Below are 13,984 nucleotides of genomic sequence, written 5' to 3'. Positions count from 1 at the left end.
AATGGCAGTCTCCCCACCAGCCCCCGGGCGCACGCCGTCGACCACGTCTGCCCAGCTCACCGTGTTAGTCTGGTTTGCTGAAGAGGATGGCCTAGTTCTGGACCTGGATCTGGATCGTGTCCCCGGTGTCCTGGAGCCTGACCGGGATAAGGATCTGGTGGTGGATGGAGACCTTGTTCTCGATCTGGAGCGTCGTTCCCTGGCGTTTAGGAGGCCAGGCGTTCCGCGAGACTCTGCTCTGTATTCTCTTGAGATAGCGTCTTCATGTTCTTGTCGTTCTCGTTGCAGTCTGTGCCATTGTCTCTGTTTAACGATGAAGGGCTTTTTGAATTTGGCTTTGCATGCCTTGTCTGCTGTCGGATGGTCCTCGCCGCATAATTGACATTTAGGTTGGCACCTGTGGTCTTTATCTGGGTTTGATGTTCCACATCCCGCACAAATCTTGTCGTCAGGGTTGGGACATACATCTCCTCTGTGTCCAAGTCTGTTGCATTGGTGGCAGAAGTCCACTTGTTTCCTGTACAGGGAGCAAGGGAGTAGCGCTGCCCTGTATCGGACGTACGTGGGCACTTTGTGTCCTTCAAAGAGCACAATCACTGTGGTAGTATTACTGACTCTCTTTGCTGCTATCGCCGTTGGGTTTTTACTCGTAACCACCGCTGCTGTGATGTCTCTTGGGCCCTCGTCGAATGGGATTCCTCTGATGACTCCTTTGGCCGTCATGTCAGGCGCTGTCTCGTAAGCATTGGTCTCGTAAAACTTGTCTTGAATCTTGATACGTGCTACTTCCTGATATTTGTTTGCACGCTCTTGATCCGAGGTACTGACGATGAGGATATTTTGATAATTGTTGGGGCAGACAATGTCCTCCTCCCTTTCGTCTCGAGGAATACCTGCCGCATCTTGTACCGCAGCTGTGAGGGGAACTATACCGTGCTCGGATAATTTGAGTCCTCCACGCGGTCTGATCACAATCTTGTAATCCCCTCTTGGCAAATGTGGCATTCTGCTTGCCTTGCGTATGTGCTCTAGCCTGCCTTTCCATGGGTTATTGTTGCGCTTGTCGAGCCGCGTCGGCGACAAGGTGCTCTCGCGATGTTGGGAGGTTCGCCGGTCTGATCTTCTGTGTCTGACCTCCTTCCATCCCTTGCTTGTATCCATTTCTACCTGGGATATGCTGCGCCCCTCTACGCTGACTTCCATCATTGAAAAAATGATCGGCAATTGTTGAGGAAGCCGGCTCCGGCGCGTGGCCACGCGGCTCTCCCGCCACGAGGTCCGGCCAAAATACTGTCGTAGAGGCTTGAAAAATGGGAATCCCACCTGGTTTTCGGTATCCACTTGTTCCTGGGAACGAGCTGAGTCCGTTGGCGTGCAATAGCGGTTGGCTTTTTGGCGATTTACGCTAGAAGAACATTCGTGGAACACGGAGCCGACGTATGTGCTGTAGTTTTTTTTTTTGAAGATGACTTGCCAAGTAGCTCAAACTAAACTTTGGTTGATGCCCTTGTTCGGTCACACAGCTGTGCCATACGCCAGTGTCCTATTTGTTTTCACAGCCTCGGGTTCTTTAACGTGCACCTAAATCCAAGTGCACGAAGTTTTTGAATTCCATCCCCCTTATAAATGCGGCCAGTGCAAACATTAATTGAAACCACAACATCATGCTTCGCAGCACAACTCCACGACCACTAAGTCACTACAGCGAGCTGCGATATTATATATATATATATATATATATATATATATATATATATATATATATTTCAGTCAGCGGTTGTTACCTGGGAAGAGTTGATAAATTATTCTCAAGCGTTACTATTTATTGAACTAGTCCCCCAATCAGTGGAGAAAATCCATACTGAAAGGGTTTGTTATATTTTAAGGCTGTGACCAAACTGGTTTCATAACACTGGATTCTTTTAGCGGTATTCAGTGTTGTGGAACTACCTGTCATTCAAATTCTGTACGTTTGCATGCCTTCCCTGTATTTTCATGCAGGAAAACAGCAGCTCTCAATTTGGTAATGCTGTGATAATGTGAACTAGGGCTTATGAAGTACACCGTGATGATTTGCTGTCTATATACTGTTGTGTAATATTACGGCCATTACATCTCTCAATTTCGTAATGCTATGATAATGTGAACCAGGGCTAATTAAGTAGGCCGTAATGGTTTGCTGTATGTATGCATTGTTGTGCAGTATTGCGGCCATTACATCTCTCACTTTGGTAACGCAGTAATAATGTGAACTAGGGCTTGTTAAGTAAACTGTAATGGTTTGCTGTATATATATATACTTTTGTGCTATATTAAGGCCATTACTGTGCTGTGTTTCCTTGCCTCACCTGCTTCTTCGTACATGTAAACTGCAAAATCTTAATTTGGTAATGCTGTGCTAATGTGCACTAGGGCTTATTAAGTAAACTGTCATGGTTTGCTAAATATATATATATATATATATATATATATATATATATATATATATATATATATATAAACGAGAAGAAAGGGGGTTAACCGAGGGACCCGATAATTATTAGTCATATAATGAGAAGCCAACAAACACTGACACCAAGTACAACATAGAGGAAATTGCTTGTGCCTAATAAATGAAATAAAGTAATGATAAATTAATGGAAATTAAAGTGGATGAAAAAAACAACTTGCCGCAGGTGGGAACCGAACCCACAACCTTCGCATGTGGCGTGCGATGCTCTACCAATTGAGCTACCGCGGCAGCGTTTCCCCATCCACTTTCTTGGTTATTTATGTGTACTAGTAGAGCCCTGGGAGTGTTAGCCAGCGCCCCCACTCACAGACCTTGGCGGCTGACGTGGAACGTCTTTTTTGCCGCAGGCGTCACGAGAACGTGATCTTTTCGGGTGAAAGCAACTGGTCAATAAACCCACATATGCTACCTGCAGGCATCAATGTTGCCGGAATGTTGCCCCCACTCACAGGCATCAATGATGCCTGTGAGTGGGTGCGCTGGCTAACACTCCCAGGGTTCTACTAGTACACATAAATAACCAAGAAAGTGGATGGGGAAACGCTGCCGCGGTAGCTCAATTGGTAGAGCATCGCACGCGACATGCGAAGGTTGTGGGTTCAGTTCCCACCTGCGGCAAGTTGTTTTTTCATCCACTTTAATTTCCATTAATTTATCATTACTTTATTTCATTTATTAAGCACAAGCAATTTCCTCTATGTTGTACTTGGTGTCAGTGTTGGTTGGCTTCTCATTATATGACTACATATATATATATATATATATATATATATATATATATATATATATATATATATATATATACGCTTACACACATTTCTGTGCAATGTTAAAACCAGCCCTGTGTTACGTTTCCTGGCCTCGCCTGTTTTTTCGTACATGTGAACTGCATCTCTCAATTTGGTAATGCTGTGATAATGTGAACCAGGCCTTACTAAATATCATTAAAGGCTCGCTGTATATATATTGCTGTGCAATATTAAAGCCACTGCAACTCTCAATTTGGTAATGCTATGATAAGGTGAACCTGGGCTTATGAAGTAGACCGTAATGATTTGCTGTATATATGCACTCTTGTGCATTATAAAGGCCATTCCTGTGGTATAATTTGGAAAATTTTTCTAGTCTGCCCTTCTTAACTAGTTTTGGGTCCAACTCACTGATAAAGGAGCGACTGTTTAAATAAGGCACTAAAGGTTCCATGATGATGATGATATGTAGTGTTTGTTGGCGCAAGGGCCAAGTGTGGCCAAAGAGCGCCAGGGCAGTATTGGTAAGTTCGCAATGTAGTTATGAGTTCTATGGGGTTAATGTAAAGTGGCTGTATAGGGGCCTTAAAAATAGTCGCTCTAGATTGCGTAAAATCTATATGTAATAAGATTATGTCGATGACAAATGACGTGTTCTATGTGTAATAAAATCCATCGTGAAAGAGTGATGCAATACAGAAAATATATTAGATGGTGAAATTACCTGGAGCACCACTGCCTCGCCGGAGCCCTTGAAACACAAGGGCCTAGAGGCATGTGCTATATGAAACAGATATCACAGCGGACTCCTCTAAACAGAGGAGACGCTACGAGTGCTAATAACATGTAATACAACATCTTTCAGGAAGCCCAGGACTGCGCTGGAGTCAAACAGCGGTTCTGGGCCTAGTAACATTACTGGATGAAGGGGGATGTGCTGACGGTATACTACGGGAAAATGTTTCTTTCGTTCAGATTCGGCTTTCCGACACTCCAGGAGGACGTGGAAGACGGTCAGCCTCTCCCCGCATCTACCACAGGTTGGAGGCTCGTTTCCGGTGAGTAAAAGGTTATGTGTGCCAAATGTGTGTGCTATTCTTAGACGGCAGAATAGGACATCTGTCCGGCGTGAGTTTGTTACGGGAGGCCAGAATCCTCACTGTGGCTTTATCACGTGCCCTTATTATTTGTTTCCGCGTCCCATAGCCGTTGCCACTGGTTCCGTAGTTTCCTCCGTAAAAAGGGCTTCAGGTCTGTGACAGGAACTGCAGCGGTGGGATTAGCAGAATGCGATGCAACTGACGTGGCCATCTGGTCCGCAAGAACGTTACCTTCAATGCCCCTATGACCTGGCACCCAGCATATGATGACATGCTGATTACCTATATACGCTTTTCACAGAGCAGAATAAAGTTCGTTAATTACTGGATTTTTGTGGTTAGAGAAAGCCATCAAGGCCTTCACAACACTAAGGGAATCCGTATATATGACTGCTTTCTGGAGTTTTGATTTCCTGATATACTTCACAGCCGACAATAGTGAGTAGGCCTCAGCCGTAAAGATACTAGTTTCCGCATGCAGTACATCGGTTTCCCAGAAGGATGACCCGACGGCTGCGTAGGACACCCCGTCGTGTGACTGCGATGCGTCTGTGTAGAACTCCGTGCAGGAGTGCTTGTGCTGGAGTTCCCGGAAATGCATCTGGATTTCAATCTCTGGAGCGTTTTTTGTAACTTCCATGAATGATGTATCGCATTGGATCAACTGCCACTCCCAAAGAGGTAGCAGCTTGGCTGGATGCATTAGGCGAAGTTCGAGGAGTGGAACATGCATTTCATGACTAAGCTCCCTCACACGCATCGAGAAAGGTTGTCTTACGGAAGGACGATTATGAAATAGTTTAGCATATGTCATATCATTAATGGTGTTAAAACAGAGATGTTCGGGATTAGAGTGGACTTTCAAAAAATATGTTTGGCTGATGTATGTTCTCTGGATATGAAGTGACCACTCATTCGATTCTGCACATAAACTTTGTACGGGACTCGTTCTGAAAGCTCCTGTGCCTAAACGGATACCCAGATGGTGAACAGGGTCTAGCATCTTTAGTGCGCTCGGGGTGGCAGAGTGATAAATGACGGCACCATAGTCTAGTCGCGATCGAATGAGGCTTTTATATAGGTTCATTAAACACTTCCTGTCACTACCCCACGTAGTCTGGGATAGAAGTTTCATTATGTTCATTGTTTTCAGACATTTTTCTTTAAGATGTTTAATGTGGGGGACGAAAGTGAGTCTGTAGTCAAGTATGACACCTAGAAATTTGTGTTCTTTGTTTACAGGTAAGTGTTGTCCACACACTTCTAAGCAGGGATCCGGAACTAGGCCTCTCTTCCTTGTAAAAAGAACACAAGAACACTTATGAGGATTGATTTTGAATCCATTTTTCTCTGCCCACCCTGACACCTTGTTCAAACCATGCTGTACCTGTCTCTCGCACACTGCGAGGTTACAGGTTTTGAAACCTATTTGTATGTCGTCCACATAGACGGAATACAAAATGGTCGGTGGTAAGGAAGCACGAAGTGTTGTCATCTTAATAAAGAGTGTGCAACTGAGCACGCCACCCTGGGGTACACCTGTTTCTTGTGCAAAAGGACGTGACAGCACATTGCCTACTTTCACTCGGAAGGTACGATTGTACAAGTAGCTTTTTTACGTTTAGCATATTACCATGAATGCCCATTTCTGACAAATCTCTCAAGATTCCGTAGCGCCAGCTCGTATCGTACGCCTTCTCCATATCGAGGAATATCGATAAGAACTGTTTGTGCACCAACGCGTCACGAATATGTCCTTCAATACGTACAAGATGGTCGGTTGTGCAGCGCCCTTCTCTGAAGCCACACTGAAAGGGATCAAGCATTTTGTTTTGTTCAAGGAAATGGGTGAGTCGCCGATTTATCATTTTTTTCAAATACCTTACACATGCAGCTTGTGAGGGCTATCGGGCGGTAACTTGCCACTGAAGAAGGGTCTTTCCCTTGTTTCAAAACAGGGACCACAACGGCTTCTTTCCATGCCGTTGGAAGGTACCCTGCGTCCCACATAGTGTTGAAAAGTGTGAGTAGTGTTACTTGCGTGTCATTGTGTAAGTTTTTGAACCTTTCATACATGATTCTATCGGATCCCGGTGAGGAGCTTTTGCATGCGCTCAAGGCAGCTTTCAATTCGGCAGTACCAAAAGGGCAATTGTACGGTTGATTCTGTCGGCATTTATTGATGAGTGGCTTGCATTCTTCTATTTGTTTATATTTTAGGAAGGATTGCGAATAATGATTTGAGCTTGATACACTCTCAAAGTGCTCCCCAAGTGAGTCGGCCTGATCTTTCAGTGTATCGCCCTGTGTATTTACTAAAGGGAGTGAATATGTTTGCCGCCCTCGAATCCTGTTAACCGTGTTCCAGGCTTTGGCCTCATCTCTGAACGAGTTAATAATCGATAAAAACTTGTGCCAGCTTTCTCTTCTGGGCTGCCGGCGGGTTCTCCTACCTTGGGATTTTATGTTTTTTAATGTTGACAAGATTCTCAGTGGTGGGAGAAGCTCGCAGCAACCCCCACACCTTGTTCTAATTCTTACGGGTGGTCCGACATTCGCTGCTCCACCACGGTACACGTGGTTTGCATGCCAAACCACTTACTTCGGATATGCAATGTGATGCGGCATCTATTATGAATGCTGTAAGATAATCCACAGCAGCATCAATTTCTAAAGAAGATAGGTCAGCCCATGAGATGCTAGAGAGAGTTCGAAATTTCTGCCAGTCGGCTGTGTCTATCTTCCACCTAGGAGCTTGTGGAGGATATTCGTTTTCTTTAGATGTTCTTATTAGTATGAGGAAGTGGTCGCTCCCGTAAGGATTTTTCATAACTTCCCATTCGAGTTCAGGCAATATACACGGGGAAACTAAGCTGAGGTCAATTGATGAAAATGTTCTGTTGGCGAGAGAATAATATGTGGCTGCCTTCTTATTCAGCACGCGTGCCCCAGAAGATAGGAGGAACTGTTCAACAAGACGACCTCGCGCATCTATACGAGAGTCGCCCCACAGGCTGTTGTGTGCATTGAAATCCCCAAGTACAACGTATGGTTCTGGCGATTCATCTATGAAGGACTGAAATTCATGTTTGCTTAGTTTGTAGTGTGGAGGTATATAAATCGAGCAAATAGTGATAAGTTTGTTTAGCAAAACAATTCGAACCGCCACTGCTTCAAGGGCCGTTCGTAGCTGTAAATGTTGACACGCTATTATCTTTTGGATTACAATTGCAACACCCCCCGATAATGCGATTGCATCATCGCGATCTTTGCGAAAAGTAACATGCTGTCGGAGAAAGTTTGTGTGTTGTGATTTGAGGTGTGTTTCCTGTAGACACAGCACTTTTCGATTGTGTTTGTGTATAATCTCTTGCACATCATCAAGGTTCCTAAGAAGACCTCTGACGTTCCATTGTATGATTTGTGTATCCATATTTAAAGTAAGTTGGTGCTGTGTGTACGGAAACTGAATGATGTCTTAGATTACAGAGCTCTTTCGAGGGCCTGTAATCGGGGTTTTGCCCTTTCTGGAGCGCTCGAGGGAGCCTCGCCGCTCCTTAGGCGCTTGGCGCGCCGTGAGGACAGGTGTAGTGTCCATTGCCTCTTGGGAGGCGCTGGACACATGCTCTTGCGAGCGAGTTTTCTGTGAGGGTCCTGCCTCGGAAGGCAAGATCCCTGCACCCACCAGACCGGAGGTCGATGGGGCTCCCTGATGGATCTGGCTGCGCCGGCTGTTGTCAGCGCTGGATGGGGCCGGGGAGGTTGGGGCAGCCTCGGCTGCGCCCACCTACGGGATCGATGGGAGATCTGCTGTGTTGGCGTAGCAGCGTTAGCTGCAGCCGCCGAGGGGGCGGATGGCGTCACTGCCGCCTCACTGGGTGTGGGTCGGACAGCCGCCGGAGGCCGTTGTGGCGCTGCCCCCTGACGCGCCACTTCGGCAAATGCGTTCTTAGGCAGGTATGCCACCCGCTTACGTGCCTCCTTGAATGATATATTTTCTTTCACTTTGATCGTGACAATTCCTTTTTCTTTTTTTCCAAGATGGGCACGACCGCGAGTACACGGCGTGCTCTCCATCACAGTTTACACAATGCAAAGAGTTCGCGCAAGCTTCAGACGTGTGTTCATGGGCACTGCGTTTTGCACATGTTTGGCGGCCTCGGCAGCTCTGCGAGCTGTGGCCAAAACGTTGGCATTTGAAACATCTCAAGGGATTTGGCACATACGGTCCTACACGGAGCTTGATGTACCCGGCCTCGATTGACTCGGGCAGGACACTTGAATTGAAGGTCAGTATTAGATGTCTGGTCGCAATTTCTTTACCATCTCGCCTCATCTTGATTCTTTTGACATTTATAACATTCTGTTCACTGAAGCCCTCCAAGAGTTCAGCCTCAGAGAGCTGCAGCAAATCATCGTCCGACACAACGCCGCGGGTGGTATTCATCGTGCGGTGCGGGGTTACTACTATTTGGGTCTCCCCAAATGATACTAGGTTAGGCAGTTTCTCAAATTGTTTCTGATCGCGGAGCTCCAAGAGGAGGTCGCCGCTAGCCATCCTCGATGCCTTATATCCTGGGCCAAAAACTTCGGTAAGGGACTTCGATACAAGAAATGGAGAAATTGTTCGCACTGGTTTAGCTGGTGTTTCAGAGTGGATGACGTGCAAACGAGGGAAAGATTCCTTTTACCGACCAAAAAATTTGAATACTTCATCGGTGCGCCCTCTTTTCTGAGGGCGATCAGGGAGTGGAGGGAAGGAGGTAGGCATAAACATATGTGAGATTTCGGCAGTAACGCCAGCCACCCACCTTGGAGTCCTACAAGGGGATGCAGCAGGACCTGTGAAACACGGCCTGCAAACGCCAGCTGTACATTACTACTATAACCAAATATGAAATAACCAAGGTTGGCTATCCACACAAGGTTAACCCTTGCTGCCTGGAAAATTGGAAGTAAAAGGAAACCAGAAGAAGACAGGAAAGGTGGAAAGTAAGAGAAAGACGAAGGTAATAGGGAGAGAGAGACAGGAAAAGGCAACTACCGATTTCCCCCGGGTGGGTCAGTCCGGGGGTGCCGTCTACGTGAAGCAGAGGCCAAAGAGGTGTGTTGCCTCCGCCGAGGGGCCTTAAAGGTCCAAACACCCGGCATCGGCTCAACCTCCAGGATCCCCCTTTCCCCGGACACGGCTAAGCCGCGCGCGGCTACACGCGAGAGGGTCCAACCCTCGTGTGCTCGGGTACGTGGTGTCGCAACACACCAAACGTCTGCTTGCGCAGACGCCCCTGCGGGGGACTATAGGTTCCATGTTGACCACATGTGTGGCAGGCATTGGGGGCATCTTGTGCGATTTAAATCTTAGTTCCTTGTGCCAGTGTTTGTCTTGCTGACTCCTTGTACTTGTGCTGCCATATTTTTTGGGTTACTGGTACCATCACACTTTCACAACACACCAACTTGGCCAGCAGTCCACCCCACTTACTTTCTAAGTTACCGTTGTATTGATTACTTTTGTTTCTTTCATGCAGTTTCTTTGCACAGGACCGTGTGAACACCATTGTTTTTGTCATTTACGAGTATAGTGCTTCCTGTTTACCATGCCGAACTTAGGCAAGTTTTGTAATGCGTTCGGGCCAATAAACGAAATGAAATTTCAAATACTTCTTGTCACCGTTGCGATGATGCGAGACACCTAAATAACGAAGCAAGTTAAAAATTTTGTTCCACTTTCATAGTGCCTGTCTTCCTTTAATAATTTCTAACCTAACTACACTGAATTGCACTCGTTCACCTAACCAATATCACCGCATTCCAGTAATAAGCAATACGAAATGAAATGCACAGAAGGACCACAGAACAGAATATCGTAAATCCAGTGACTCGCTGTCAATGCATTAAATAGGTAGCCCTGAATATGGCTGTTGGGTTCTTCATGGAGTTCAGCAGCACGTGTTCTTGGCCTTTACGCGGCCAGGTCTACACCGTTCTACAGGCTTGTCACCCCTGGCAGGTCCCACTGCCAAGACATCTGCCCTTCATCCTTGAAATACTCGATCAACTGCTTGTGCAACCAATTAGCAGCATTTGTGCAGCTGCGGGCCTTTGCTCCCTGCAAACCAAACGTAGCAGCAGTTGCCGTCCCAGCAGCAGTTGTCGCAGCAACTGCAGGGCCGCGCCATGGAGTTGCTATCGCGCTTTGCGCGCTAACGACGAGAGTACCTCAAGTGACTTAAAATTTCAGCTAGACACCCTCGCTCTCGCGGGCGCGCTTGTCACGCTTGATAAATTTCTAATGCGGCTTTGGGCTGCTCGGCTGCTCACGGTCGCGACGAAGAGGCGTGCTAATTGCCTGTAGTTCAACACTTTACGCTGTCGCGCAATAGCGGGCAGCCGCAACTAATCAAGCCGCCGCTCTCTGAAGGAACGAAAACCCGATGTTCCTTTCTTTTCTTGTCGTCGATTTGCAGTCGCCGACACGATAAAATGAAGCATAGCTTCGGGTAAAAAACGCGCACCAGTGCCACCTTGTGAAAAAGGCGCCTGGTGTCGAGACGTCTGCTCTCACATGTGCGTCCTTTTTAGCTAGCAGCCTCTCCAAACCTTGAGCACCGGCTTAGCGCTCTTTAATGGTAGGGAGCAGCTGGAGATGACCTCGCTGTAGTCGCAACGTCTGATGCGCTGCCGGAATGGGTTGTCGCGGGCGCGATTGTTCTCCTCGCACGGCTCGCGCTGCAGCTGACGGCTTCCACTTTAAAGCCGCAGGCCCTGCGCATTTTTTTTCTGTCGCGTGTCCACGTTACCGCGTAGGCAGATCGTTGCGGCGTCTCGTCTGCTAGACTACAAATTATCCGTGCGCGACAGGTCGTTGGAATGACAGGCCGCTACCCATCCATTATATTTGCACATGCTATCTCGCACTCCTTTGTTTATTCGCAGTAGATAAAATGGCTTCGTTAGGAATTCTCTTATGGGAACTGCTATCGCCAAATCATCGCTTCCTTTTTTGTTTTTTGCTGGTACGTGGAGCGCTTGACGCCGTGCTCAACATTCGGGCGGCTAGAGGCCTCACCTCTAGTGGCTTGACCTTGAAAGCCTTTATTAACAAGCATTCCCTGAACATGGGTATGCATGGGCCTCGCTGGCGGGTTGTTGAAACGAAGCAGAAGCAAAGATAAAGCTATCGCTAGAGCCCTCTGAAACCTCAGTCATCTCCATTAGGCGATATTTAAAGACAGTAAAATGCACTACAAATTTTATAGAAAAAGGCAGAAGGCGATTTTACAGTTATTACTACGTGTGGACTACCTGAATAGGGCATTTATGGAGTGTTTTTTTTTTAGTTTTAACAATGCGCTCATACGCTAAGCGTTCTCAATGAAGATACCTTAACGCATATCTTTCGTGGCACTTGCGTTCTCTTTCGTTGCTTAAGGCATGCAGCGACCAAATAATCAACGGGAACTACTACCAAGAGCATTTATTGGCGATTGTTTGTTACCACTATAATCACGTGCTCTCAAACTATCCAGAATCGACACTTTTTTTCATTTACCTGCATATTTAATATCCACTGAAGCTTTTTTATCCGCACGCAAAACTTGCGCCAACCGTCGCAATATTGACTCGTACAGGGCCACTACTTCGGCATGCGCTTGAAGCGTGCACCACTCGTCACTGATGGTTTGTCAAAGCGTGTCCGCAGTGGAATTTTCAAGGCGCATTGAAGCTAGGAGCCGTTTCATAAGCCCCCAGATATTTCAAATGGGGTTGAAATTTGCCCCATTTGGACTGGAGCTCCTGGATGCCACGGTCCTCGAGCAAGCTGGACACCCGGCGCGCTGTGTGGACGGGGCTGCGGTCGTGTTCGAGCAAACACAGGCCGTCTTGGAAGGGCCCGTCCAGCAGGTACGGAACCAGGGTGTGCTACAAAATGTCGCAACATTGCTTCGCCGTCAAGCGGTGCTCCATTTGCACAAGCGGACCCAGGTCGTATTTGGTGATGGCGCTCCACACGTTTACCGAGCAGCGCTCGCTTGAGAATACGCTTCTTCTGTACGCTTGCAGGTATCTACAGAGAGACGGGGAGAAAAGGGAAATCAGTAAAATTAACCCGCGAAGGTTGACTGAACTAAAGAAGGAGCGCTTGCGTGACATCTGTTTCAATTTATGGTAAATGGCGCCAAAAGCAATGATGAAATGAAGATATACTCATATAAGATGAGGTCACTATTCTCAGGTTGTATCCTTCAAATGGCATTCAAATAAGAAAAAGTTAGGGAAGATATCTTGACAAGTTAATCTTTCGTCATCGCTTTGTAGTACCAGAACATTTCTCTTGTTTCATATTGCGCTGTAACAACTAATTACTTACGCCGCCCGTAACAAATATTCCACAGAAATTTACAAAAAGAGAGAAGCGCTGCCCACCTGCTGTTGAAAGGAGGCCAGTGTAAATGCTCATAATTCCGTCTTGTGGAGAAAGTCGTCTCATCCGTGAAAACTACTTGTTTCTAATTTCTCACCGTCGAGCCAGCAACCTTCCGTGCAAATCCAAGCCTTGTCCTCCTCTGTGCTTCCGTGAGTAAGGGCTTCTGAGCAGCGATGCGGTTTTCAAGACTGGCTTCTTGAAGCCTCCTTTCAATGGTTTTGCGTGATATATGCAAGGAGAGAGACTCTCTGAAATATTTTGCCGTGAGAAAAGGGTCTGCCACGGCTGCTGCGACTATCAGCTCGTCTTTCTGATCCTTGGTTATTCTTCGTCTATATGTACGGGGGGGGGGGGGGCGTCACCGAATCTGGCTTCGTCGCGGTACGCTGGAGTTATGCGGCTTACTGCCGTTCTCGCTCTTTCTGTCCACCTACAGATTTCACGTTGGCTTATTCCTTCGATGTAAAGCCGCACGATTAGTCTTCGCTCCTCGATAGGCACGCGAGCTGGCATCTTGGCGAAAGACGACGCGAACTACTTGCTATAGCCACTTAGCTTCCATTGCATACTCATGCCCAGTTGGCAAAAGAACGTGAATCTTGCTTTATCATCGCACCAGTATATCAGGTGACGTTTTATTTCTGTACGTTATTCAAAAGGCGATTATATGAACACATTATGTGGAAATGTCATGTCCGCTCAAAGCGGCGCCCAGACAAGCGGCGGTTCCGACTGCCGGTGGGAGCCAAGCATGCGTGCATCGGTAATCGCTGACATCATGCTCATTTGCCACAATCTTTTAAGCGTAACCTAAAAACGTATCTACGCCATCGTATGATCGTCCCTGTGCAACGCTAGCCATCAGACACAAGCACGAGACTGCATTGCAGTTTAATGGGGCGCCTAGCCGCGGCGTGCAAGGATCCGTGTTTCTTCTTTATAGTTCGTGCTCCATACCGTTTCTTTCACCTCCTTTACGTATACGCTGGTAGTGGTAGTTACGATTGAGCTGCAAGTCGATAGGCACTTCGTATTTTTTTTTCGAACGCATTTCAACCAGGACGCTAGATTCACCCGAGAAATTACCCTGCAATGACGTCCCGTGCATGTGTACAGTGCTCACGGAATGAAACGCGTCAATTCAGGGCTAACTAATGCCCACACTATCGTTTGTACGGGCTGCAGTTCGTGTCAC

The 13,984-nt window shown here is 47.0% G+C and overlaps 1 non-coding gene across 1 annotated transcript; it reads right to left on the bottom strand.

Moving 5' to 3' along the window:
- Nucleotides 1-2,667: 2,667 nt before the first annotated feature.
- TRNAW-CCA (transfer RNA tryptophan (anticodon CCA)) lies at nucleotides 2,668-2,740 on the bottom strand. Its single transcript has one exon. It is a non-coding gene; the product is annotated as a tRNA-Trp (tRNA).
- Between the last annotated feature and the right edge of the window lie 11,244 nt (nucleotides 2,741-13,984).

The sequence above is a fragment of the Dermacentor albipictus genome, chromosome 1 (assembly GCF_038994185.2).
Source record: "Dermacentor albipictus isolate Rhodes 1998 colony chromosome 1, USDA_Dalb.pri_finalv2, whole genome shotgun sequence".
Classification (NCBI taxonomy): domain Eukaryota; kingdom Metazoa; phylum Arthropoda; class Arachnida; order Ixodida; family Ixodidae; genus Dermacentor; species Dermacentor albipictus.
The sequence above is the reverse complement of the archived record's forward strand: the minus strand, read 5'-3'. Positions and strand labels throughout refer to the sequence as shown.